Raw genomic sequence first — 25869 nt, 5'->3', positions numbered from 1 at the left:
ATAAAATATCATATGCTTATGTTGCAACTTAAACTTTAATACAGGAAAATGTTGAGCTAAACTTTTAGAACAGTTTAAGGGCAAATATGCATACGGAAACCTGTTAATGTGTATATTTGGATTGTGCAGGTGGATCTCTAGTACTGTCTGTGAGCACTGAGAGATTTATAAGTCCAGCCCAATAGCATGGAGCCTTTGTCCACACTTTAAGTAAATTATGTTCTTGAGTATGGGCTGCTTTGGTCATGGAAAAATACATATGTATGAGACTTGAATAAATAATGTTTTTCATTGTGAGCACCTTTTTATCAGCAGCAATATGAGAGGTTGGAGTGAATATCCAGGCTCCCAATTACATACGGATGTTGCCACTTCCCTGTAAAAAACCACAGTACGTTTATTTCTGAAATGTCACATTCTATTAAATGTCTCTTACTTGTCTGTTACTGCTTTAAAGTAACACAACCCTTCATTCATACTGATTCTGACAGAGTAAAACATTTGCATTTTTTTACTTTCTAGTAATTGCCTGTCTCATGTGGAGGTGAGGAAAAGATTTGGATTCAGCTAGTGAACTGGAATAGAGAATGATAATCTAGAATCAGCCCTTGCTACTTTGGTTGAAATGTCAGAGACCTGTGTGGTGGAAATAAAGGCATAAACCAGTGGGGTAGGTTTCCTTTGATTGTCACACAATGGTGGTTTTCAAAGTTTGACTTATTTTAAATAACAGAATAAAGCTTTAGGAAGAAAATCTTACAAAGAAAATACTAAGGTTGGAAAGCTGGCAATTCAATAATTTAGAAATAACAGAATTGAAGAATTCAGGTTGGCTATGGAATTTTCCATTTTCACATCCACCATGATGATGCAGGTTTTAATTACAGTCACCTCCTTTTTGTCACTGGCATCCAGATTTGTACAGAGCAGATGTGCTATGAGGCTGAAAGCAAACATGGTTTTTAAGGCCTTTGCTGAGTATGTGGCCAAAGGTAGAGTATGTACACTAAACAAGGCATTGGTTTGCAAGAAGATCTCATGGCTAGGGTGGTTGAAGGCTGTGCTAGAAAACTGAATGCTGTCTCTGACTCTTCTCTGTTAGGGGTGGCTGAGCAAATGAATTTCATGGCTGTCTTTAATGTGTCTCATTTTCTGTGCCTAATTTAAAGCTATAGAGTGATTTGCATCTATAATTGCAGTTGAAGTTAATAGGAACCGTGTTTGACTATATTAACCTCTATATAAAGCTGCAAATCATGAATAAGTTAGGTCTTGTGTGTCTGAAATTTAGACACCTAACATCAGAGGATTCTTTCCATCTTGATATTCACCAACTACTCTTCTATAAAATGAATTTAAGAACACTTGTTCCCTCACAGTCATATAGTAAGTTTTTAATTAATAACTGTTGGAGAAACATTCAGATGTTATACTAAAGAACACCATAGAAGAGCTCACGAGGAAATTAGTGATTCTGTCTCAGGAGAGGACTGGAATTGCTGCAAGGCTGAGGGTCACACATCGAAGAACAGAGGTAAAGCAGGATACTGAAAAGTTGCTTATTTCATGGGATTTGTCCTTCCTGTGCACTGAGTGAGGTCCTGCAAAAACGGTAGTGTGTGATTATGTAATTGAACATTTTTTTTCAATTATTTATGCACAAAGGCCAAAGAAAGGTTAACTCTGGCATTTCCTAACTTGAATAGTCCTTGATTGTGCAATTCTAATGGTGTCTGCATGTTTCTGGGAGGGGTTTATAATGTTGGTATGTGTGTGTATATGCAGATAAAAATATGATTACTGTTAGAGATGCTTACTCAGAATTTTTATTTAACCCATATGCAGAGCAGAAAGTCTTGTTAACAAAATGTTATTTGCTAATTTTTCTTGTTTCATTCTTTCTCACTTAATCAGGATGTTCTCCACCATATTTCTGAGACAGTTTAAGGAGGCTGAGATTGACAGTGATTGGAGTAATCAAGCCACTTCACTATGAAGCAATTTGCTTAGGAGTAGAAGAACTTCCCTTTTAATTTAATTATTTATTGCGGCCTTTGAATGACCCAGCAGTTAGAACAATAGCAACCTGGTTCTGTACGACCTATGTAACACCAAAACATAGTATGTCATAATGAGAAAGAAAAAAGGAACAGAGAGGTATTCTGTTGTAGTACTTCCTACATGCTGCTACCACTTGTAGATTCTCCCTGCACACACACCCCCCTTTCAATTTTTTTATTCCATCTGTAACTTCAAGGGGATTTCTGGTTACACATTTGAAATATATTCTTTTTCCGTCTTCTCTAATGTTCTTTCCAGGGCAATACTGTGCATGGGGGTTTTGTTTTGGTGGGGGGAGTGGGTGGGGTTTTTTTTAAGGCACTGTAATTCTTACTTTATTGGTGATTGATTTGTGTCATCCTGTTGGAAAAAAAAAAAAAACAAAACACTTTGCATTTGGAACAGAGGATTCAATGTTACACTTGGCAAAAGAGAGACAAGAAAATACCTATCTAGAGATGTTAAGGCTTCTACTTCTGCAGTGTTATTTTTTGGAGGAGCAGTGGGGGAATGTTGGAGTCTGGATGAGTAGATCCTGTATGGACTGAGGTTTGAATGAAGGCGGCATTTTGCTAGGAAGTGGGGTTCTCTGAAACACATAAAATCTTTCTGTGTAACTGAAGGAATGGCAGGGTGCCAAGAGCTTTGTGGAAAGATGCCAACTTCATCAGCAATAAATAAAATAAGTAAATCAATAAATACATTTAGTCAAGGGTAGGATACCTTTGATGTGAAGATCTTCTGCTAGATGAAAGACTGCAACTGGCATGCAGTGCCAAGCGTCCCCCTTCCTTAACGCCTTTGGTGCCAACATCCTCAAAAAGAACAAGGACTGTAATCCTTAAAACATCAGATTGGAAAAAGGATTTCCTTTAGAGCTATGGTTGTTTTTCTTACCCTCCAGCCATGTAGCTAGTGGTAGGACAAATGAGTCTTCCAGAAATTAAGAAACGTTTAATAACTATGGCAGTTTTCAGATCACAAGTCATCAAATAATTTAATTTTCCTGTAACCATGGACAAGATCCTGATGCCTATCTGCCCTTGGAACAGAAGTAGGTCTGTTACTGGTTTAAGCCAGGGGTCCAAGCAGCCCAGTGTTCACAGGCAGGTACCTGGAATAGAAGAGTTAAAACAAGGCTTAAGTACATCATGCTTCCCCTCAAAACTCTCCCAGTCTTCAACTGTTTCCATTTTGGGAATGAAAATCTCACCGGGGCTGGTGTGGCTTGCCTGTTTATTAGTCTGCAATACATTTCTGCCAATTAGTTGCCCAGTCTCCCTTTGAGCTCGCACATCCACACTTCTCCTCAGGCAGGGAATGCCACATGTCCACTTCTCGCTGCATGAAGAACCACCTTGTTCTCCTTTCTTTGAACCTGGCTTCTATAACAAGGGCCCACCAAGTGAAGACAGTGAGCAGATACCCCCTTTCTCCCTTTTCCCTGTCACCCACAGACCTTTTGTCAGATCTCCATTACACCATCTCTTTCCCAGCTTGAAGAGTACTTGACTACTCCCTTGCTTGCCCTGACCATCCCCACCCAGGATCCCCACCCAGGCCTCCTCTGTCTGTGGCTCAAGGGCTTCGTTTAAGCCCAGGCTAGGACACCCAGACATGCCCTGGGCTTTCAGCAGCAGGAGCTGGGTGGCCCATGATGGAGGAGGATCTGGGAGCCCGGGCGATCCCAGAGCAGACAGGGCCCTCACTGACTGGGCACAGTCCCACCATGTCTGAGCTGGGTTAGCAGATTGGGTGAAGCAATGAACCAGGTCCAGGGTCTATCCAGGGAGTCGGGTCAGGAGCAGCCAGAGACAGATGCACCTACAGTGTATGTCCATCAAGAACGGAAAGCCAGTTAAGGGCTTTTAGTGCACTCAGGGCACTGTCACACTTACCTACGTTGAATTTTACTTGTCATTTTATTACCAGTCACTCTGAGAGACTCATTTTTCAGTTCTTTACAGTTTGCCTTCAAAGTGTCTACTATCTGGAGTAGATTTCTATTGTCAGCAAACTTTGTCTGTACTCTTCTACTGTTTTTCCAGATACTTCCTGGATATGTTAAGTAATGTGTATCCCAGCAAAGAACCCTGTGGAACTCTGCTGGTGACTTTCTTGCCTTTTTACAGCTTCAGAATTGCTCCTATGCCCTACCTCTTAACCAGTTATTTATCCATGCCAGAACCTTCCTTATTATGTAATGGCTGCTTAGTTTCCTTTAAAGCCTTTGGTGAAAGTCTTCGCCAGAAACTTTTTGGATATCCAAGTGAACTATGTCAACTGGGTCACATTTAGCCACATAGCACAACTGAACCCTGGAGAGAACTTCAAGAGGTTTGTAAGACAAAACATCACTTTACAGAAGTCATGTTGACTCTCCCAAATAGATTTTATTTATCCAGGTGTCCACTAATTCTAGCATTTCTTATACCACAGATCCCTTGTGGTAGCCAAGGCACTGGTCTGCTCAGTGAGAAAAATAAAATTGGAGTAAACCAGTTTTACCTGACTGCCAGTTACAGGCAACCTTTACAGGTGTTAACATTCTTAGCAAATCTTCAGGGTGTATGACTTGTAATTACACTGCTGTTCCAGTGCTCTAGACTAAGACTGCATTTTGCAGAAATGGGCTCAGAAATAATAGGATGTGTTTGATCATGTTGACAAGCAATGGAAAGGACTGAGTGGTACTTCTAGTACTTTATTAAAATGTAATGAAAGGTTTGAGCAGCTTACTCGAGTGCTAGTTCCTCATTATAATTTTGTCCTAGAGCCACTCTTGCAGCTCACAGCGGTGACCATTAGCAGAAAACATTTTCAGTTGTAGCAAATATCTAGACCACAGTTTGACCATCTTGAGGACGGAATCAAATGTCTGTTTTTCTATGACATTGAGGGTGTATCCTGCTCCCCTCAGACTGTGAAGGGGAGAAAAGAACCATCACTGGAAAATGAAAGCATGAATTTCTGCTTTCTTCTGAAATGTAGAAGAGACAGGAATAAACTAAAATGCTGAAGCAACTGAGACAGTCTGCAATTCATCATGTATGCTATACATTCTATCTCACAAAGTTAGAGACAAACCTGTTAACTCTGCACAGTGCAGATCTGGTAGTCATGGGACTAACAGTCCTACTTCTCCCTAGAAGGATGGAGCACATCTGCATATCTTCATATCGACTCAGATATGGTCACATAAACAGAATAGATTATTTCTTATTGATGGGCAGTTCAGAAAGCAGCTAGTGCAGAGATCAGAGGTTTTTATACCTTTCTGTTTGAAAGACCATGCAGAAGTCAGTTCTAAGTGGAAGATAACACTGCTGTGCTAGTTTTCGTTTTTTAGTAAACCCAAATGCCGAGAAACTTCTCATACTATTACTTCCTGGAAAGTAACTGTTTTCTTAGAACAGGAAGGCTTGTAACTTGTAAATGAAGTTTTTGCATTTGTGGGGAATAACAAAATTGGTTTAAAACAGATTTAAGTATAAGACAAATTAGTGTGAATGAGAATACCCAAATTATTTAATGTATTTAAACTATTAGGCTTTTAAATTCTTTCGGGCTATCAGCATTACAACTGGAACAGTAGCTTTTCATACATTCCACTTTACAAAATAATATATAAAAGATACGTATAAAGATAGTGTGCATGATTCATAGCTAGAATTTCTTAGAATTCTTTTAAAATTAATTGTGTTACTGATGTGCAAGGGTAGTCTCATGGGCAAGAAGTCAGAAGTATCTCTTTTTATACCTGCCTGGTATCTTGTTTAGAATGTATTTTCTACATTATATTTTACCACTTTAAGTGCCAAAAAGGAGGAAAATCATGTATTTCTGATTATTGTAATACATTTCTAATATACCTTTTTTCCATAGTATCTTCGTCCTCTACAATCTTTACCACCACTTTGACTCCCTGAGGTTAACAAATTTCTACACTGGAACTACTGTTTTCTTATTGTCACTGTCATTTGCCATGAAATAATACATCTTTCACGTTGCCTCTGTGCTAAGAGTCGTGGATTACAACCAGAACAAGGTGACTTCCCATTATAACTCCTGCTTTGGCTTTTGAAGTGAAACTAGGCCTTTGGTTAGTCTTGGAGACACAGTCCTGGGTGAAGGACCAGCTTCAGAGCAGAAAGTTGCTTTGAGCAGAAGTCTGCTATGAGCCACAGAGCAGCTGTACTCCTGCTACATATGGCCCAAGGTGGCCTCGCTGCCATTAAGGAACAGATGTGAATGTGTGGTTCATGATGGAGGAGGTGGGACCACCCCTGCAGGCAGCAGCAGTAACACCTCGTACTGATAAAAGCAGTAGGTGCTGCAAGGTTGGCTTTCCAGACCTGTCATGACAACTCTTCATCACACCTGTATCACTTAACCCACTCTGTCCCTTATACTTTGCTGGAGCGGCTTCATCACAGCCCTTGCTCCACAGACAGGCAAAACAAGATCATTCTTACTCTACTGAGAAGATTTGAATGTAGGTGTGGTGGTGTTTATTTTTGTTGATTTGTCCCATTTGAAAAGTTGGTATGATCAGCTGGTTTAGGCTACGGTATTCATATTTTTGTCTCATATTTTGCAGTTGTTTTGTTAGTAGGTTCAGCCTCAGAGGTAGCACTTGTGAACAGCCAAGAAGTTTGAAAATAAAAGGTGCAATTGTGTGTCTAGTCATAAATAAAAGAAGACACTTCTGGCAAAAGTTTGCAAGTCGTACCTGGATGAATCTAAGAGTTGCCTGATTACTTACAAACAATCCCCTGCCATTTCCATAACTAAAAACTGCTTAAAGTTGCTTCTGGCACTACATTTTAGTTAAGTTTAGAGTTCAGGCTGGAGCAGATTTACCAGATGAGCCAAAAATGTGTTTAGACTGCCACCATTACTAGGGTAATTAATACATTTAACTGCTAACCATTACTACACGTAGGGCAGCATGTGATTCAGTAGTGGAAGATGTAGTCACAGTTTCATTGTCATTTAGATCGGGATTACATCAACCTTTTATTTCTATGACATAGTATAGATACGAGTGGGTAGCTGAATGGGTCTGTTCAGCGTTGTAGGCCTTCCTCAACTGGAAGGAAGGCATTTCACCCAACTGTGTCCTAGGCAGACCGTCAAGCAGTGCTCTGCCATTTTCATAACTGATCCAGACTTGACTAAAGAAAATATGCAAGCAGTTGTCATCTGAGCTATTGTAAGCATTTTCCTTCTTGTAGTTGTCGCAGCCTGATCATAATGACTCAATTATCCCGTGCTATAAAATGTTGTAATTGCTGTTAGTACTGTGTACTGTCAGAGCCTGTTTTGGCTGTTCTGGCTGAGTAGTCTTGAGATTGAACACAGGAGGGGATGGGACCGGCCTGGATGGAGAAATCCCTGTAGTCATGAAAGTCAGAGGACAGCTGTCTAGCACATCTGAAGGGTTTTCAGACTACAGATGGATCTCCAGCACTCTGTCTCACCACAGAGTTTACTGCACAGTAACACTTAAGAAAACTATAAAGAGGAAAGTATCAGAATTCCTGGAGAGCTGTTTGGATGAGGCATACAGTTGTTATTAAATCAGACTGCTTTTTCTTTTTTCTTCAAAGGTATTGCTTTTGTTGAAACTGAAAAGTATATCAATTTTGAAGAAAAGTGACAAGATAAAAATTCTAGCTGAAAAGTTCTGATGATGGATGAAAAAATACTGCTTTGAAAATTCACTGTTCTGAATTGACTCCAATATTTAAAAAAGGTTTCCTAAAAATTTTAAAGGCAATAACAGTGAAATGTTTTGATTTGCTCAAAGTGACTTATTTGGCATTATTTTGCAGAATATTTTTTGAAGGAGGTTTCTTAATTTTTCCTTTTTTTTTGGAAATAAAATTTCCTGTCGAGTTATTCCTATGCTACTTGTTGTCAGGAGGTCCAATTAGCAGCTATCATATTTTACATCTTCCAGCTATTCTTGGCTACACCAAATCAACATGTCTGGATCAACTGACCAGGTATTAGGCTCATATTGGACTTAATACCTGCAGGTATTAAAAGTTTCTCGACTCTTGACCAAAGACCTACTCTTAACAAAGGGGATCTGTCATAAATCAAAATTAAACTCAGATGATCTGCCTAAAAATTCTGCCATTCCTGCCACGGGAGCCTACCATAGTTCTAGGCTTAGTTGCTGACTTGTGTTGAAGAAACAATGCTGTCATAGGACTGTAGCAAGGTGGATTTAGGTTGACATGACAGCATGCAGAATACAATGACTACTCGGTTATGCACATAGGTAGTGTGAAAGGAATTGTTTAATTTTTCTTATCCATGGCAATTAGACACTGTGGTCAGGGTGAAATGCAAGACTTCCTTTATTTCCTGTTTACACAGACTCTATCCTCTTTACTCTGTGCTTCTTAATGATGGTTTTGGACTCTTTCTCCTTGTTCCTCAGTGCTCTGACAGCCTGTCCAGCTTAGTTCTCCCACAGCTACGGTGTTGGACTAATTTCTGCAGAGCTGTTATGAAATCTTTCATGACTCATTCTTCTCTTGCTTGCATGAGTGAAATATGCCTACTAAAAAAATCTTACCATGGAATGGCAAGGAACACTTACCAACTTGTTAAATATGCTGAGCTGTGTTTTAGCAGGTCTGTACAGCTGGTTCCAATCTATACATTGTAGCCTTAATATGCCTCTTCCTAATTCCTACCTGTGGGGTGGCCTCATGGATGTTTTGGAATATCCTTGCTCTTGCGATACAGTATGTCATTGTCCTGGTTTCAGCTGGGATGGAGTTAACTGTCTTCCTAGTAGCTGGTACAGTGCTATGTTTTGAGTTCAGTGTGTGAAGAATGTTGATAACACTGATGTTTTCGGTTGTTGCTCAGTAGTGTTTAGACTAGAGTCAAGGATTTTTCAGCTTCTCATGCCCAGCCAGGGCACCTGACCCAAACTGGCCAACAGTGTATTCCATACCATGGGATCTCCCATCTAGTTTAGGAACTGGGAAGTGGGGGGGCAGGGATTCGCCGCTTGGGGACTGGCTGGGTGTCGGTCGGCGGGTGGTGAGCAATTGCCCTGCGCATCGTTTGTACATTTCAATCCTTTTATTACTACTGTTGTCATTTTATTAGTGTTATCATTATCATTATTAGTTTCTTCTTTTCTGTTCTATTAAACCGTTCTTATCTCAACCCATGAGTTTCACTTCTTTTCCTGATTTTCTCCCCCATCCCACTGGATGGGGGGGAGTGAGTGAGCGGCTGCGTGGTGCTTAGTTGCTGGCTGGGGTTAAACCACGACAGGCATATTCAGAAGGGGATGCTGTTAAGAGAAAGGGAGAGTCATATATAGCCCTTATCATTTTTTCACCAGGATTTGTCTGCCTTTTACTGTTCCACCCTTGTGTAAGTACAATGATACAATCATTTAACAAGCAAAGGGGTGTCATGGTGTGCCTTACCTTATTTTCCATGTCTGTAGCTCTCCCATCGTGACTCTGTGTTACAGCTAGGACTCACCAAACAACAGTTAGTTCTATGTTTTTAGGCCACTTCTTGCCTTTTCTGACACTACCTCTATGAAGGTAACGTATTGCCCAGATTAGGCCTTGGATTTGTGTTTTTCTTTCCCTCCAGAAATCTTCTGTGATCTGCTTCATTATCTTACAGTTTTTATTACTTTCTGTGTTCAGATAGGTATTGAACTTTGTATGTTAAGATAGTAAAGTAGGTCATTTCTTTCTGTTTCGGAAACTGTATGTGACCAGCAGTCAGATCACCCTCTGAGGTTACTTTATTTTCAACTATGGTTTTTCATGTTTGAGTCTATAGAATTTGATCCAAATTGCACTGCAAACAGTGAGAACATTTCTTTGAGTTAAAAGAGTTTTGGATGTAGCCTAAATCTAGATGATCTGGCCAAGGACCGTGAAAGGAGAAAAGCTTCTGGTAAGCATAGAATCTCAAAAAAAAAAAAAAAGAGAATTAGATATATTTTATATATGTTATTTATTTAACATATTTAAACATAACTTCTTCAAAACTTGAAATTTTTTACCCTGAATTCTTGCTTTTAAGTGTTTCTCTGGACTTTAGATTAAAATATCTAGAACATCTGGGTGGACAACAGTGAATATACTTCACCCTAACTTTGTACTTGACAGGATGATAGGATGCGGATCTGGGAGATGGACGCTATTCCCCACCAGTCTCCTCAGACTGCTTTTGTACACTTTACTGATATGCTTCATTAACCCCTGAAGTGAATTTTCAATGCAGGGAAATGTTCACTGAGATAAGTCCTAAAAGAGCTGAGGTAAAAGTCATTGATGGGTTCACTTATGAACCCAAGTTTACAGTTTGCAGTTTAATAGTTTACACAGCATATGTGAAGAAGTTAGGTGAAAAAAAAGAGAACCCCAAGAACACTGCTTTATTCCACTTATTGAATGAGGTAAGTTTAAATACCTTGCTGCTCTACTTAGTACATTGTGAAGGGTTATACTGGTAACATGATGGTATGTGCCATAGCAATTGGCATATGCTTTATATTTTGCTACTTTTTTATTAATTGTCACACATAGAAAATTCCTTTTCTGTTAATCATTCTGTGCCATAACACCAAGATATTTCTCTCAACTTCTCCCTCCAGACTTGGCAGTTAACTCTGCATAATCACAAACCTGTACTCATGGGTAAAAACATACTGACTTTTAACTGGTTGCTTCTAACTCTCGTTATTGATTGTTACTGCAAAGTAAATCTACATTCAGGAGGCAAAATCCCCTCCCTCTTTTTGAGAAGTATGCGTGCACTCTCCGTGCCAGTACGTTTACATCTTTGGGCTTGCACCATTGCTTGTTCAAATGCTAGCTCAAAAGTTACAGCATCATGAACTTTAAGATTTTGAGTATTTGTGGAATCAGAGTAATTGTGATTAAGAACTACAATAAAAGGTAAGTAATGTGAAAGCAGTGGGAATCGTAAGCACTTTCGGAACTTCAAAGAGTCAGGTGTTCAATATTAGAGATTGATTAGTGTCTCTTCCATATTTTCTCTTTTTATTAAGCCCATTTTATTTTAGATGTCAGTCAGGCTCCATCACTGGAAGGCCCAGGACTTAGTATCTTGAAGGAATCAGTCTCTGAGGCTTTGAAAATTTCAGCAATAGTAAACTTGCAGTCAAACTGCGGTTTGATTCTCAGAGGGGTCCAGATATTCTGTCTAGGTATTCAATACTGATGGCAGATCTTAAAAAATTACTTTCATATAGTTATTAGTTCCTATTTCAGGTTCAAAGACAGAGAAAATTGATAAATGGACTCCAATGCTAAACAAGAATATATCTTTTTCACTGTGGCTTTGAAATAGGCTTTCCTTGAGAACAGTTGAAATGTAGTAAAAAATGGTGTTGGAAATGGTGTTAAGGAGGAGAGCATCATGGTCAGTGGTGTTCTCTGAGGGTGGGTTTTTCTACAAACATTAGATTAAAAATTACAAGGTGAGAATGTTAAGTTTTGAGATGATGACATGTGTTGGCTTGCTTGAACTTCAAGGCTTTGTTGAATAAAAAACAACTGCAGAGTTTAATATTTCAGGAAAATATTTTAAAAAATAACCTCAGACAGAAGGAATATGGGAGCAACCCGGGGCTTGGCTGTCATTAATTGAATAGTTAAGGCAATTAATGCAGTACAATGTGTTAAAGGTCAAGTAAAGGTACAATACTTGGTTGTAAATGTTAGTGTATAGTCATTATTAGGAGAGAACAGTTTGTCCATTTAGTTTTATAGAAGGATGATGCCATAAAGTTCTGTCTCGTACTCACTTCCTGTCTCATTTCAAGGAACACTGTGCACCTGTCATTATAATTCCTAATCTTTTAAAACCTCCTTAAACTGTGTCTCCAGAGCTAACAAAATACCTTTTTCCTGTCTGCTTTATATGTAAATAACAGATTCATGAAAGAGGTTTCCTTTGGTTGATTGGCTTGGTTTGGTTTCAGAAATTACAGAGCAAGTCAATTGTAAAACTCTGTAGGTTCCATTACGTGACAAGTGTTTTAGGTGTTGTTTCCAAATAATGCTGATGACTGCAGAACCATCACAGAAAATAAAATAAATTCCTTCACATGAAGCAAGTTCTGTTGACTAAGAAAGCGTTCTTGTTCTTATAATAAGCTGAATAACTTGCTGATTTCAATTTGGGGAAACAAGAAGTTGTAAGTCTATTTGCAGAATTCCTCTTTCAGTGAAGAGCTGATTTCTCCTGGTATCTGAGATTGAAGCTGTACACTATTGCATAATTAAATGCTGTACATGTTTTGAACATAGAGACCAGTTTAGTTTTGTAGCAGACATGTTAAAAAACATCACATGAGTATCTGGAGACCTGTTCATTAAGATGTAGAGTAGACAAATAATAAAAGCAAGACATAAAGCATTTTGAAACCTAACAGGGAGGTTTTCAAGCCAAACTGAGTCAAATCTATCATAGGTTCCTTGCTAAAGAGAGAATATTTTCAGGGTTTGTGTTAAGCAGTTATAGTTGACAAAAAAGACACAGATCAGTTATTTATTTCTGATTTGATCACTGTAAATTTATTTTCTTCCTTTCAGTAAAGAAGCAAGACACAAAAAGAGAAGTGGGGCACACACTGTCCATCCTCAAGGAGTTAAATACATGTAGTTTGATCAGAATCAAATTCCTAACTTTGAAGTCCCTTCACCCATGGAATATTTTTTTCTAGGGAACTGAGAAAAAGCTGACAGAGTTGGAAAAAGCACTGGAATGAGTAGGGAGGCTTCTTGATTGATTGCAGTGGGAGTTCAGTGGCTAGAGCAGTTGGAGAACTGGATGGAGGTTAGAAAAATAAATCACATAGCCCAGACTGACAAAAATAAAAGGTTCAGGTGTAGTCACACAAAGATCAGTCATTGTAAGCTGAATGGAAGCAGTAAGGAGACACTTGACTGTTTAATATAAGACTGCTGTCCACATTCATAATGTTTTCTTTTCTGTTCTTATGTAAAGGAGAAATACACCAACAAACCAGGGGTGGAAATTAGTAATACAACAGTGAAGGAATTACTGTTTTGAGCTAGGTATGCCATTCCATTCCATCTTTACATCTGACAGAAACACCGCGATAAAGCAGTTCTAAATGCTGTATCACTGCAATTATTCAAAATTACACTGAATAGCTTGTTTGAGAATATAGAGCAAAAAACAGCATTAGAGATGTCAGAGTAACACTAAATGTCAAAAATGTACGCACTTGCCCCCCAGCAATAGATATTAGTTTGCCGTATTGTAGATAGCATTATTCTGTTCTTAGCAATGCAAACTATTGAGAAGTAATTTCTGATCTCACTTTCACTTGTGTAGCTTCACTGTTTGCAGCAAGTGCCTTAATGAAGTATGAGAGGTGAAAGCTTCAATTAGCAAAGAGGCTCTAACCCCTTTCTAGTCTCCTGACCCCTCCATTAATAATGTAAAAGAAAATAACTGATATCATTATTCAGAACATCATTTCTGTTTGCTGTGGGCAGAACTGTTTGAATAATAAGTGTTAACACTGACTATGTTATTGTCTTTGGAAGGTGAAAGCATGACTGATTTTCTATGATGGAGTAGAAGACAATATTTCTCTGTGTGATAGAAGAACTCTTTATTATTTTGTGATGTTAAAACATTACAAATAGTTTGACTTAGATTGCTCCTTCTTGCAGATCAGATGAGACAGATATATTACTGACAGTATCTATTTTTCAATAGCTTACTGAAAGGAACCAGAAAGTACTGAAGTGCTAAAGTATAAGTAGCCCAAATCATATTGGAATAGATACTTTGAAAACTAGTAGAAAGGACAGGTAATAAAACCCTAAAAAAGATTCAAAAGCTCTGTATGAAATCAGTTTTGAGTTGGTGTTTCCCAGTATGTCTAGAATGCCTTGGTATTATATTATAACAGTGATTTCCAGTGTAAAGTAATTGTGCACGATTTCTGTATCTTGTTAAACACCAGCAAACCGTAGTTTCAACCTCTACTGCAAGAGATCCATGTCATTAATAGCAGGTTTTCTGGGATAGCTAAAAAATCCTAAAAAAACTTCTAGACCCAAAATTTGGCCTATAAACACAAATAGGTTGAAGAATATCACTGACTAGCAGTACAATAACCCCTCTACTTTGTGTTTTCTAGAGGCCTTCATAAGAGTTAAGAATGATGCTTATTCAGAACACTGATAGTAGCAGCCAGAAAAGGCATTCTAACATTGCAGCCTGGGAAAGAAAACTCTGCAACTGAATTGTCCTCTTACAAGCAATAAAAGATGTTGAATGCATCATGGGTCAAATGGAAACTGCTTTGGATACTGGGTGTGTGTTAGATTTGTTGAGTAAAGCAGCCAGTGAAGAGGCAGTATTTTCTACTTTCACTGCACAAAGTATTCTGTTACCCAGAAATTTCATCCTAACAATTTCTTTAGTCTGTGTCCAATGTATATGTAGAGGAAATGTATTTCTTGTATGCATCTGTATGACTGAATTTTACTAAGAATATGTTTGGTGGGGTCTCAAATTCCTACAAACCATACCTCACTAAAAGATTGTCAGTTGTTTTCCCATTCATTTTTTGAACAGCTTCCCAAGCAAACATGACACTTGCTTGCACAAATGATACCCAAGAAATTATTTGGCCCTACAGCTCCTCAGCTTGTACAGCCTGGTATAGTTGTGTGGAAGCTAACTCCGCTCCTGGATTTACTTCAGCTGAGCATGTGACCCTCTTTGTAACATATAGCAACTGAACAGCTAGAAGCCTGCAGCCAGAACTTCTTGCTGGAGTGGACAAAAATATTACATTCTTGATGACCATTCCTCTGGTAAATCTCAGCATGATTTGTGATGGAGTGTGATATTTAGATCTCAGTTTGAGACCGTTATGTTACATGCAGCAACCTCACAAAACCTCACCTATTCCCACCCTATCCCTTCCCTAACATAATCTTCTCTTTACTGACATGTGTGTTAGCTTATGTGCTTATTGTACTAGCCTGTATACTTACTAGTTAATACTTTTTTAACCAGCATATCTAAACTGAACTGTCAATACCACTCTTTGTCCCAAACTTCTGCTACTTTGTGGAAAAAAAAATCCAACTCAGGCCAAAACTAGCGAGTCAATTCTGTTATTTTTATAAGATTATCACAGGAATGCCAATGAAAATATTCTTAAGTTACAATGGGTGTAACACAGGATTTTCACATTACCCCCTCCCTCTGGGGGAAATCCATAACTTTGTCTACAGTGTGAACTCCACTCATATGGGTCAGGGCAGATTTACCCAGTCAGTGTGTTTATTTCTACTTCCATTTTCATTGGCACGAACCCAACAACTAAGGGGAAACAGGCAGTGCAGGGCCCCCACCCTGGCTCTGAACGTATTTTCTTCTATTGTAGCTAGTTCCCTCAATTTCCCAGATCAATCAAAACCTGCAGGAGTCACTGCCGTGATAAAGTCGGTCGCTGTCAGGAGGTAGGATATTTGTGCTAGAGCGATCAAGAGGGGTCAGAGCTTTTAGTGGCAATGATAACCCAACAGAAATAAATACCTACTGAATTCCAGCATAAAATGGGGCCTGGGGGTGGTATGGAATACCTGGAAACACACTGAATTTCTAATGGTCTCTAGGCTGTGCTAGCATCCCAGTCTGAGAGACTGAAGAGCATCAGCTCTAATCTTTCCAAGGCTATCATAAAGTTTTGGAGATCTGGTGCATAACAAATGCTAATAGTATCAATACTTGGATGATACTTAGCCCCTCCATTTGAGGGCTGGTTAGGAAGCTAGTCTTGAGAAGTCAAGAGGTCAGTTCCCTGAAATGTCCTGTCCAAAGTCTCAACAGCCTGCACGTGAATGGTACACCCTGCATCGGTGTAAAGTTCCAGTCCATCTATTTCCCTTATAAAGAGGACCAAGAATTGTGCTGTGTTTTATATATTTATTTATGAGAAAATAAATAACAAAATCTTTCTTGGTGTAGGACCATGGTATACAGTTGTGTCATGAGGAAATGCAGCTCAGCTTCTGCTGTCTTGGTTTTAGTGAAAAATTTGCTGCTAGGTTTAGTAGTAGCTGGTTACTGCCTGCGTTCACAGTAAATGCTTCCTGAGTCACTAGTTTACTATTCTCACTTCTGTTTTCCTAATCTTAACCTCAGATTTGAAAATTAAGTTTTGCTTTTCCTGATTTTTTTGGTACCTTATTACTGTTACTGACCTCAAGTGTATCCTGAAAGATAATTTTGATTATCATGTTAGAAACAGGATGTACTACCACCTGTTTCTCCCGGATTTACGTGTAGTGTTTGAACCACCAAAACTGGCGAGAACTACTCTATTGGCTCCTATGTAAGACACACAAGATAGGGCCTCGTGCTCTGCCTTGCATGGCTGCTTTCCCTTTCCCACACATGCACTGGCCACCTCTATTGCAGTAAATGAGACGTGCCCAGGGCAGTTCTCTGCCGCAGAGGCCAGCTCACGCCGTGTCCCATATGCACACGGTTTTAAGAACTAGGGTAGCTGTATTCATGTTGCATACTGGGAAAGGTCCCTGGCCTGTGCCGGCTGCTGAGCCACGTGCAGAAAGTTTGGAGAAGAGCTGGCTGGGCTGGCCTGAGCACAGTGGCCGAACGGGCAGTCAAGTCCCAGAGCCTGGGATGGTGCCTAGCACCAAGGTGGAGCTATTAGTACTGTTCTTCATCAGTTGGTTGAGGTTAATTTCAAGCATAAGCTATGAGGTTTGCAGTTCCTTATGGTTATGTGTCTTCTTATCAATTATTATATAACTGGAGGGATTCAGAGGTCTTATTAGATACTTGAAAAAATGTCTGTTGGCTTTCCGAATTTTATGTTCCCTGCTTTGATACTTTTCAGGTCAGAGTTCCACAGGCTGACGTTGTAACGTAAGAGAAAATACTGTCTTTTATCAGTTTTCAATTTGCCACATAAAATTTTATTAAGTGCCTTGTTCTTGTCTTACAAAAGAAAGAAAGTAACCGGTTCTAATTCCATGTGACAAAAAATTTAATTTGTTAATAATCTGATAAGCAGTAAGGGTTAGAGCAACAGGAAGCAGGATTAATAAGTGACTTCACAGACAACAGTTACACATTCATATATGTCAATATATTAGCCTGTCCTGTGAGGAGGGTTTTTTTTCCTACCATTTCATTATTCTTAGGTGCACCAACCGGTTCAGCCATTTAAAGCATATGCTGCAGGACATAATGCAGCAGCAAAAGAAGATGCGAGGCAAGCTGATATGACTGGTCAGGGCATAGTACTCTCTTTGTCTCCTGGCTTCAGTGGCCAAAACCCAATTGTTGAATTATTTTGTGAGAGCACAATCTTGTCTTTCATTGAATTATAAAAGGCTCTGCCAGGGTTATGTGCTATTTCCAGTCAGGAATATGGAGGCTTTAAATTGTTGCTGGGTACAAGGAGTACTATGCAGATGATGCAATGGGAATGATGCAGAATGAGAGTCAGGACTGAGTTTTTAATAGTGCTTAAAATAGTGTTTTCTTAGAAATCAACAAAAAAAGTCACAGTTGCAAACTAAGAATAATGGAGAGATGAAAGATTCTTCCTAATTGCATCTTTATTATGCTGTGCAAAATGCACTTAAGTGTTGCAGCTTTAGGTAGGATAATATAAAATTTCACTCATATAAAGCTTATAAGATTTTTATTTTTTTAATTATGCTGGTTATATTGCTGATGATTCTATGCAGCTGGTTTCACATAAAAACTGGTAATGTTTATCTTGTTGGGGATTCTATATATTCTACACCTATTAATATAAATAAGTATTTTAGGAATATTTTAGAGAATTATTTAAATTGTACTGGTATTTTAGTGACCAGCAGTTTAACTGTTCAGTGTTTGGAGAAATTTAAAACCCCTCAAAGGTGAGCTGAAATACAATTCTCCACACACAAGTTGTCCAGCATCAAGCCTGCTACTAATGCCTTTGCAGAGCTGGAAGTTAATATAACATCCTGCTAACAAAGGGTGATGGGACAGGTTTGAACCCTACCCAGAGGAGAAATGCTTCTATTTTTAAGTGGGGAGGGCAGGGAATAAGAGACTTTGACATGGTGACATATTTAGAAAGTTCATGACTGAATTAGAAGCAAACCTTACTTTGCCTTTCGTGGTCTTTAGGCAGAAAGTAATTTGGGAAGAAAATTCAAAGATTGGAAGGAACTATTTCTGTGACAGATTGATATAAAAGATCAACCTCTCGCTCCCCCCAAATTCAGTCAGCAACCTGGAAATCTAGAATATGCCCAGTGGGTTGGCAAAGAAGGGGAGGAAGAATATGGACTGCAGTGTGGACGTTAGGCCAGGTGTAAAATGGTTCATGTTAATTACTTAATCACACAGTAAGCAGCTTTTCATATGCAACCTGCGTGTCTGAGAGTGGGTCTCCCTGAATGGGTGTTTGTGTAGCTTGGTCCAGTTATTACTGCTTTCCTTAAAAGGAAAAGAAAATGATCAAACTAGAGAAGATAGCACACCTTCCTCACTGCTCGGGTCCAGGCAGTGATTCCCCTTTTGTTTTCATACCGCAACAGTTATGGAGTCATGCCCTCCCGTTCTTCCGTGAGGGGGCTGCAAGGCTGAAGACGGGATTGTAAAGCTTCAAATACAGGACTCAAAGGCATCATTGTGCAAGAAAAGACTTTAAACAGTTGCTGAATTTTAAGTCCATGCTTAAATCCAAATCATATCTGTGAGATTTTAAGATTTACTCAAGATTTTTGTGAATTTAGGGTTGTGCACACTGTAGAAATGCTGAAGTAGAAATGGTTCCACATTATCATTACACATCAGGGGACATTTACATTTATACACAATCACAATCATATTTCCAGACAGTAGACCTCAGCCCTGTAACACCGTATGAGCAGGGACAAACTTTTATATACATCAGTCTTACTTCCCTTCTTTTTATTGCAGAGATAATCCTTTTTTGTTGTTTTTGGTTTTTATTTTTGTCCTCTTTTTTTTTTTTAAATACACACATTTAAATAGTTAGGATTGTTTGTTTAATTTGAAGATTATTATGTGTTGTGTATAGTAATTTTTATCAGGCGAGCATACTGTAGAAAAATAAGGATCTTTTGGGGAGATCAAACAGCTTCTACAATTTGGAAAGTAAATAAAGAAGCAAAAATAAACCTACCAAACCTCCTCATTTGCACTTTCTCAGAACTCGGTCAAATTGTGGGTTGCACAGAGAGCAGACAACGTGGTTTGGTGTGCAGAGGCTCCAGAAGAGTGCTCTGCTTAATGTTTTGCATAAAAAATTTGTATATGTCTTATAACTAACTTATAAGTGAGTAAGCAGAGCGTTACTTTATGTCCAGAGCAAATGACATGACACTTTTTTGCAATTAATACATTCACATTTTGTGTATAGGTATTTCTGTAGATCTACAGATCCCCTTTACGTCCAAAATGATTTTTTTTAAGTGAAGATAAGCTAGTGTTGAAGCCTTTGCCATGTGATAGCTGTTCTGGGTTTAGTGTTTGTGTCTCGTTGAAATAACATGGGTTTGTTTGTTCTGTAGCCATTCCAGCCCACCCACATCTTTGTGGTTTGGCCCTTCCTCTTGCTTGTCTGCAGGTGTGCCCATTGCTGACATCATTCACCTATCTATTTGGAGTCATAAATATGTTTAACCTAACGTTTGGCCGTATCTCTGTTATGACATCCTTGAAATAGAAAAAAAACTCCCAACAATTAATTGCTTATTATAAAGCAAGATTTTTTCCTGCCTAATGTTCATCAAAATAGGTATTTTTTCGTGCTGTCACAGTAAATGATTGTAAGGTTTCACTTCTGATTTGGGCTTTGCCACATGCTTGCAAGGGCCTACATCATGTCACCTCCCCGTACTTCTCTCTTACTCAGTTCAAAACTACCATCCTTGTAAGTGCTACCTCTTCAAATGTATGTGAAATGCTTAAATGTTCTCAGATGTCTACATGAAAGCAAATTACAATTCATTTTGTACTGCTTTTTTATGTCTAAAGTGCTAAGTACTATAGCTAAGATTTTCTGTGGTTTAGGATTGGCCTAATTCTGTCAGGCAGGGGAGATTTTATTGTTCACTTGAATAAGACCAGAGTTAACATAAACTGTTTTGTGCTGTTTTCTGCAAATTCGATCCCAGAGCTACATAGATTTATTTCAGGATATTTTCATATGAAAGTTGTGTCCTCTACAGGGAGAAGTAGAGTTAATTTTCATGCCAAAATGAAATCCAGCAGCATGCTATCTTACTTTTATGGGGGACTTTTTTTGGATTTTTTTTTTATTTAAATGGATTTTTAATGGATTAAAAAAAATACCAGTAGTGTTAATTCAACCCACACTGGCTATTGTTGGTATCCTGTGCCACCGCCTACACATATGTAGTCATTTACACTTCTGTCAGGTGGAAAATGCTGCACAGAAAGCCAGCTGCATGCTACAGCTGGAAAAAGAAAAACCCAATGCAAGGTGTAACTTAGCGTGAAAACAAACTGAATAATGCACGAATTGCAAGGGCAGACTTTTTCCCAGAGACCCTGTTTTCTTTTGATCCTAACCTTCACAGACTTTAAGTCTTTAGGGCTGAAATAGGCAGTGTCCCAAGCTGGATTGCTTTTGCTCTTTTAAAAAAAATTCTTGGCCAAACAAAACTTGTTGTCCGGCATTTCTCCAAGGTTGGGTAAGTGCAGAAATAAAAGCAGGTGGAGAGGTTGAAATCGAAACTGATGCCTGAGAAAGAAGTGCAGAGCACAATACGGCAAAAGATGAGGGTTTGGGGGAAAATGATGACAATGGAGAGAAGTAGAGAAGTGTGAGGAGCTAGAGGAAAATACGAGTATTAGCACAGATTTTGGAGGCAAGTGCTGGAATGTGTTAGTCATGTAAGAAGAAATCAAAAAAAGAGAAGTGTGAACGTATGGGACGAGGTTATATACAGAATGTTTCCTTCCCAAATCTGCAGTTCAGCATTGTAGATCTGGGTCTGACTGTGGCTTCAGCTGCTGACAAATGGCTTGTGAAAATCACTTTCAAATTGTATATCTCAGTGCCTACAGGTGTCTTCATGAGTTCAAATGGTAGAATTCTGTGCTGGGGCTATAAAGAGACAAAATTGGTAGACAGGACAAACTGGGCGATTAATTTCATTCCATAGGATATGAGGTTTGCATGTGCACATGTCTGTTTGTATGGTGCAATCTTTAATGAGTCACATACTGTTTCCCTTAGCCCCTTAGTTTTAGGACAGTCTTCAGATGATTCAACATGGTGTAGAAAGACTAGTTTAAGGTTCTTTCCTCTTCATAGCAATTAAAAGGTATATATGTGAAATAGGCAGGAGACTCACAGAAGAGAGGGAATGGTCTCATGGTTAGGAAAGTTGGCAACCATGAGAACAGGATTCTATCCTTGCCTTTACCGATAAGTTCCTATTAAAGATGGCCAAATTGCTTTGACCAAAATTTTCCATTGGCCACTAAGTACTCATTTGTGGATTTTCTACAATGGGCCAGATTGGCAGACTGCTCTCCCAGCTGCAGTTTGAAGTCATTGATAGTGTGCTTTGGACATATAAAACCCTCTGCAAATACTAAGTAGTTAAGGAAAATCAGTACTCTCATTTCTTAAATTAGGAACCCAAAATCCATGGAAACTTTTGCCATTTTTGCCCATTATCTCCATGCCTAACTTTATCCTTATAAAATGGGCATCATAGGAGGGAAAAAGCCATTTCCCCTACAGTCACTTCCCCTTCTGAAGTTATTTAACATTTGTGAATCACTTAGAAAACTTTGGTGAAAGCTCTAACATACTCCAGAGGAATTTATTAATTTTCCTTTTTAGTATACGGCTACCATACTCCAGGGTATTCTCATGATGGAGACAAATGAATTGCACAGTGAAACTTTCAATTTAGCAAATGTTGAAATTAAGTGCTTGATTGCACTCTATGGGGAGGGTGTTCATTTTGGTTTGGGGAACAAGAGAGAGGGAGAAAAGATGAAGGCTTTTATTGGATAAAATATATTTAGAGAGTGAATTTCCTGACGCCTAGGGCGATAAAAAATACTCGACAGGCAGATTCTGGGTATGTGGGGTTCCTGACCAAAAATATCATACCTAAATTTGTTCCCATTAAAATCAATAAAATATCTCAGATTCTTGTAGAAATCCTTGTGGTGTGTATTGCAACAAGTATTCAGTGTCCACAGTTCAGAACTGTTCTGGGCCAATGGGATTGCAAAATAGCTGTCAGCTTTGGCTGACAGCCTAAGGTTGCCACAGCAATTCCTCTCTTTAATGAGTAAAATAGGTGGTGTTTATAGAAAAATAACTGTCATCTCATGAGAAGCTGTGCAAAAAGTTCCATTCAAAACCATTCTGTTTATATATAGTTTTGTTGTTTGTTTTCTTTTCTTTTTACTTACTACTGTGGACATTTGCATGAAAACAGGATATTTCTCCTTCAAATTGCAGTCATGGACAGAATAGCAACTATGCCAAAATGGAGCCAACCCACTTCAAAAAAGTAAACTATTTTGCTCACCAAATCTGTTTCTTCTGTGTATGTAAAGTTTTGAGCACTTATTTTCCTACCTAAATTTAGGGGCTGTTTTTTTACGTTATTTCTGTAAAACCAACAAAACAATATGGATATAATAAAATGAGATTATGTTAGTGAAAAGATTAAAAGAGTAAAAAAACAAATAACATTTCTGGTTTAGTGTTTACAGTGACAGACAGCAGGGATAAAAGTATTTTTGTTACGTGTACTGATGGGGGTTTTTACACAACTTAGAAACAATGATAAATACTCAAGAGAGAGATAAGTAGAAGAGCTGAGTCCTGTTTTGGCTGATGGTGATAAATAGAGTTAATAAAGGTGGGCCTCTCTGAAGAATGTCCGTGTTCCTTCTCATGGACAAATACGACTTTTCCAATCTCATGTTGAATGTAATATTCTACCAATTTGAGAGATACACTTTTACTGACAAGCGGCATATTTTTTCTGGTCCAGCAATGTTTTGTAATGCCCTTGAGATTTACTTTAGGGGTCCAAGGCTGAATGAGCGTACATTAACACCCGTGTTCCTGCATGTATTTATATCACTTAACAGCTTCGTCCCTGGCTTCAGGTCCATCTGGGTGTGCAGGGAAAGCTCTCAATTGTCCCAATAGCTCTGTGTCATTTATTTCTCTGACAGAAATGAGTAGGAGAGTCAGCGCGGTGTGCTGCCAAATCCTCAGCCCCTGTAGCCCTCATCCTAGCAATAAGAAAGGCAGGAGTGCGAATGACTGAGCCTTCCAGCTGGAGGCAGCTCCGGCTGGAGCTGTCTTACAGCTCCTCTGCCCCATAGAGCTCACTCACCCTTGGCTTGGAGACCGCAGTGGCTTGTGGCTTAGAGCGTGCTTTTCCTGTTTCTCCTCCTCTCAGTCTAGGGTGGTTCTCTGAGGACTGATACCTATCTGTGCAAAAAACACTGGATGAAGCTGTCATCTGTTTGTACAACTGCAGGATTTATAGTTACCGTACTAATAAGTAAATATTCCCTTTCTGGTTGATAAATGGAACAGCAGCATTTCAGGGCAGGTAAGCATAGTCCTCCAATTGTAAAGATTTGCAGAGAAATTAAGAGTGGACAGGGTCCTGTTTGTACTACACGGATCAAGTTTTCTTGTGTCATGAGTGCCACTTCTTCCCAAAGCTACTTGCAAATCTTTCGGACAATTTTTTTTCTCATTTGAACAAATAAGCATCCCACTGATCTTTTCTAATGCAACCAGCCTGTATTTGGCTCTGAGACCCCGATTAATTTATAGTCTCTTTACCTCTTTGGGGCCATATGAATTCATGATTTGGAAATAAAAATTATAAAAACTCTGTAAAATACACCTCACGATTCTCCCTGCAGATGTAAACTGCTTCTTTTTTTGCCATGCCAGTTCACAGAGTCAGTGTCCGTTTGTGTCCTGGCTTCAGCTGGGATAGAGTTAATTGTCTTCCTAGTAGCTGGTATAGTGTTATGGTTTGGATTCAGTATGAGAAGAATGCTGATAACACACTCATGTTTTCAGTTGTTGCTAAGTCCTGTTTAGACTAAGTCAAGGGTTTTTCAGCTTCTCATGCCCAGCCAGCGAGAAGGCTGGAGGGGCACAGGAAGTTGGGAGGGGACACAGCCAGGACAGCTGACCCAAACTGGCCAAAGGGATATTCCATACCATGTGCCATCATGCCCAGTATATAAACTGGGGGAAGTGGGGCTGAGGGGGATCGCCGCTCGGTAACTAACTGGGCATCGGTCTGCAAGTGGTGAGAATTGTATTGTGCATCACTTGTACCGTATATTCCAATTCTTTTATTATTCTTATTGTCATTTTATTACTGCTATTATTAATTTCTTCCTTTCTGTTCTATTAAACTGTTCTTATCTCAACTCACGAGTTTTACTTTTTTTTTTTCTCATTCTCTACCCCATCCCACTGCGGGGGGAGAGGTGAGTGAGCAGCTGCATGGTGCTTAGTTGTCGGCTGGAGTTAAACCATGACAATTTGCTTAGGCCAAACACCATTTGAATGTGACTGAACAATATCAGGACCCAAGCAGTGGAAAGAAACATCAAGGGTTCTTTGGAGAAGTTTGTTGCATTTGTTCCTGTTTTATGGCTGCTCCATATGTAGTTTACACTTGGCAACTTTTTTAGTTGCTTTTAGCTTGGGCAACTAATAATGCATGTTCACATTGTTCTATTTTTTTCATACTTGTAGTACTTGATGCAGGATTGTGGCCTAAAGAAATGTTTGCAAAGTAATTCAGCGTAAATGTGCCAGTTAGTTTCTTTGGTTATCTATTGGCAATATTCAGTTCCCACCTAGTTTGTTCAGTGCTGCTTTGGTAAACTGTTACAGATTTTAGCAGCAGGCAGTTCACAGTAATTATATCATATAATACACTAAGTAAATATATGATAAATGAGCTAATGTAAACCAAACAAGAAACGCAACTCTGGGGACTAACTGGGCCTGAAATTTTGGTGGATAAGCACAGCAGGTGAGCAAAGGAGTATGAGGAATAAGACAAGAATTTCTTAGAGCCTGCCTGCCACAAATATGTCAATGGAGCTGAGTCAGCATGGGAAGAGTGCAGTAATTTGCTGTTGATTCAAAAAACAGTAGCTCACTGCTACCCTTCTGGGTGATGTGGACAGCATTTGCCAGAAATGCTGATGACTAACCTTTCAGAGTTCTGCAGAGCTACTGCTTCTGCCACTCTTCAACCCGTCTCTTGTGCTGCTGCATTCCAGGGACATTCCACTGGTAACAATAGCATGGCACATTGCTGCTGCAATAGCCACCAGTCAGCATCAGACCAGCAGCCAAAAAATGTAAATGATACCAGTCATCTTTTTTGAAGTTGCAGTTTAGGAATTCGTTTGCCTTTCTGAATTCAAAAATGTTGCTTTTGCTTCACCTTTGTCAGGTCAATATACATAGCAGATATTTTGTGTGCACAAATGAATATTTAGCAGCATAATTTATATTTCTTTTGTGTAGTATTTCTTCTACAAAATATTCTTATGCTGTACTATTCCTCCAGCATTTTGCCCACTAGAAACCATGCCTTTTTCTGCCTTTCTTCCTCCTATCTCTGTTTATATTTTTCTGTATAGAAATACATTTAGTTATTGTGTTGA

The 25869-nt window shown here is 39.0% G+C and overlaps 1 protein-coding gene across 1 annotated transcript in view; it reads left to right on the top strand.

Moving 5' to 3' along the window:
* GPR126 (G protein-coupled receptor 126) overlaps positions 1-25869 on the top strand; it is a 113548-nt gene that overhangs the window by 18322 nt on the left and 69357 nt on the right. The gene's annotated exons all lie outside the window — the stretch shown is intronic.

This window comes from Haliaeetus leucocephalus, unplaced genomic scaffold, assembly GCF_000737465.1.
Source record: "Haliaeetus leucocephalus isolate CR32 unplaced genomic scaffold, Haliaeetus_leucocephalus-4.0 Scaffold450, whole genome shotgun sequence".
In the NCBI taxonomy this organism is placed as follows: Eukaryota; Metazoa; Chordata; class Aves; order Accipitriformes; family Accipitridae; genus Haliaeetus; species Haliaeetus leucocephalus.
Note: the sequence above shows the minus strand (reverse complement) of the source record. Positions and strands in the feature narration are given on the sequence as shown.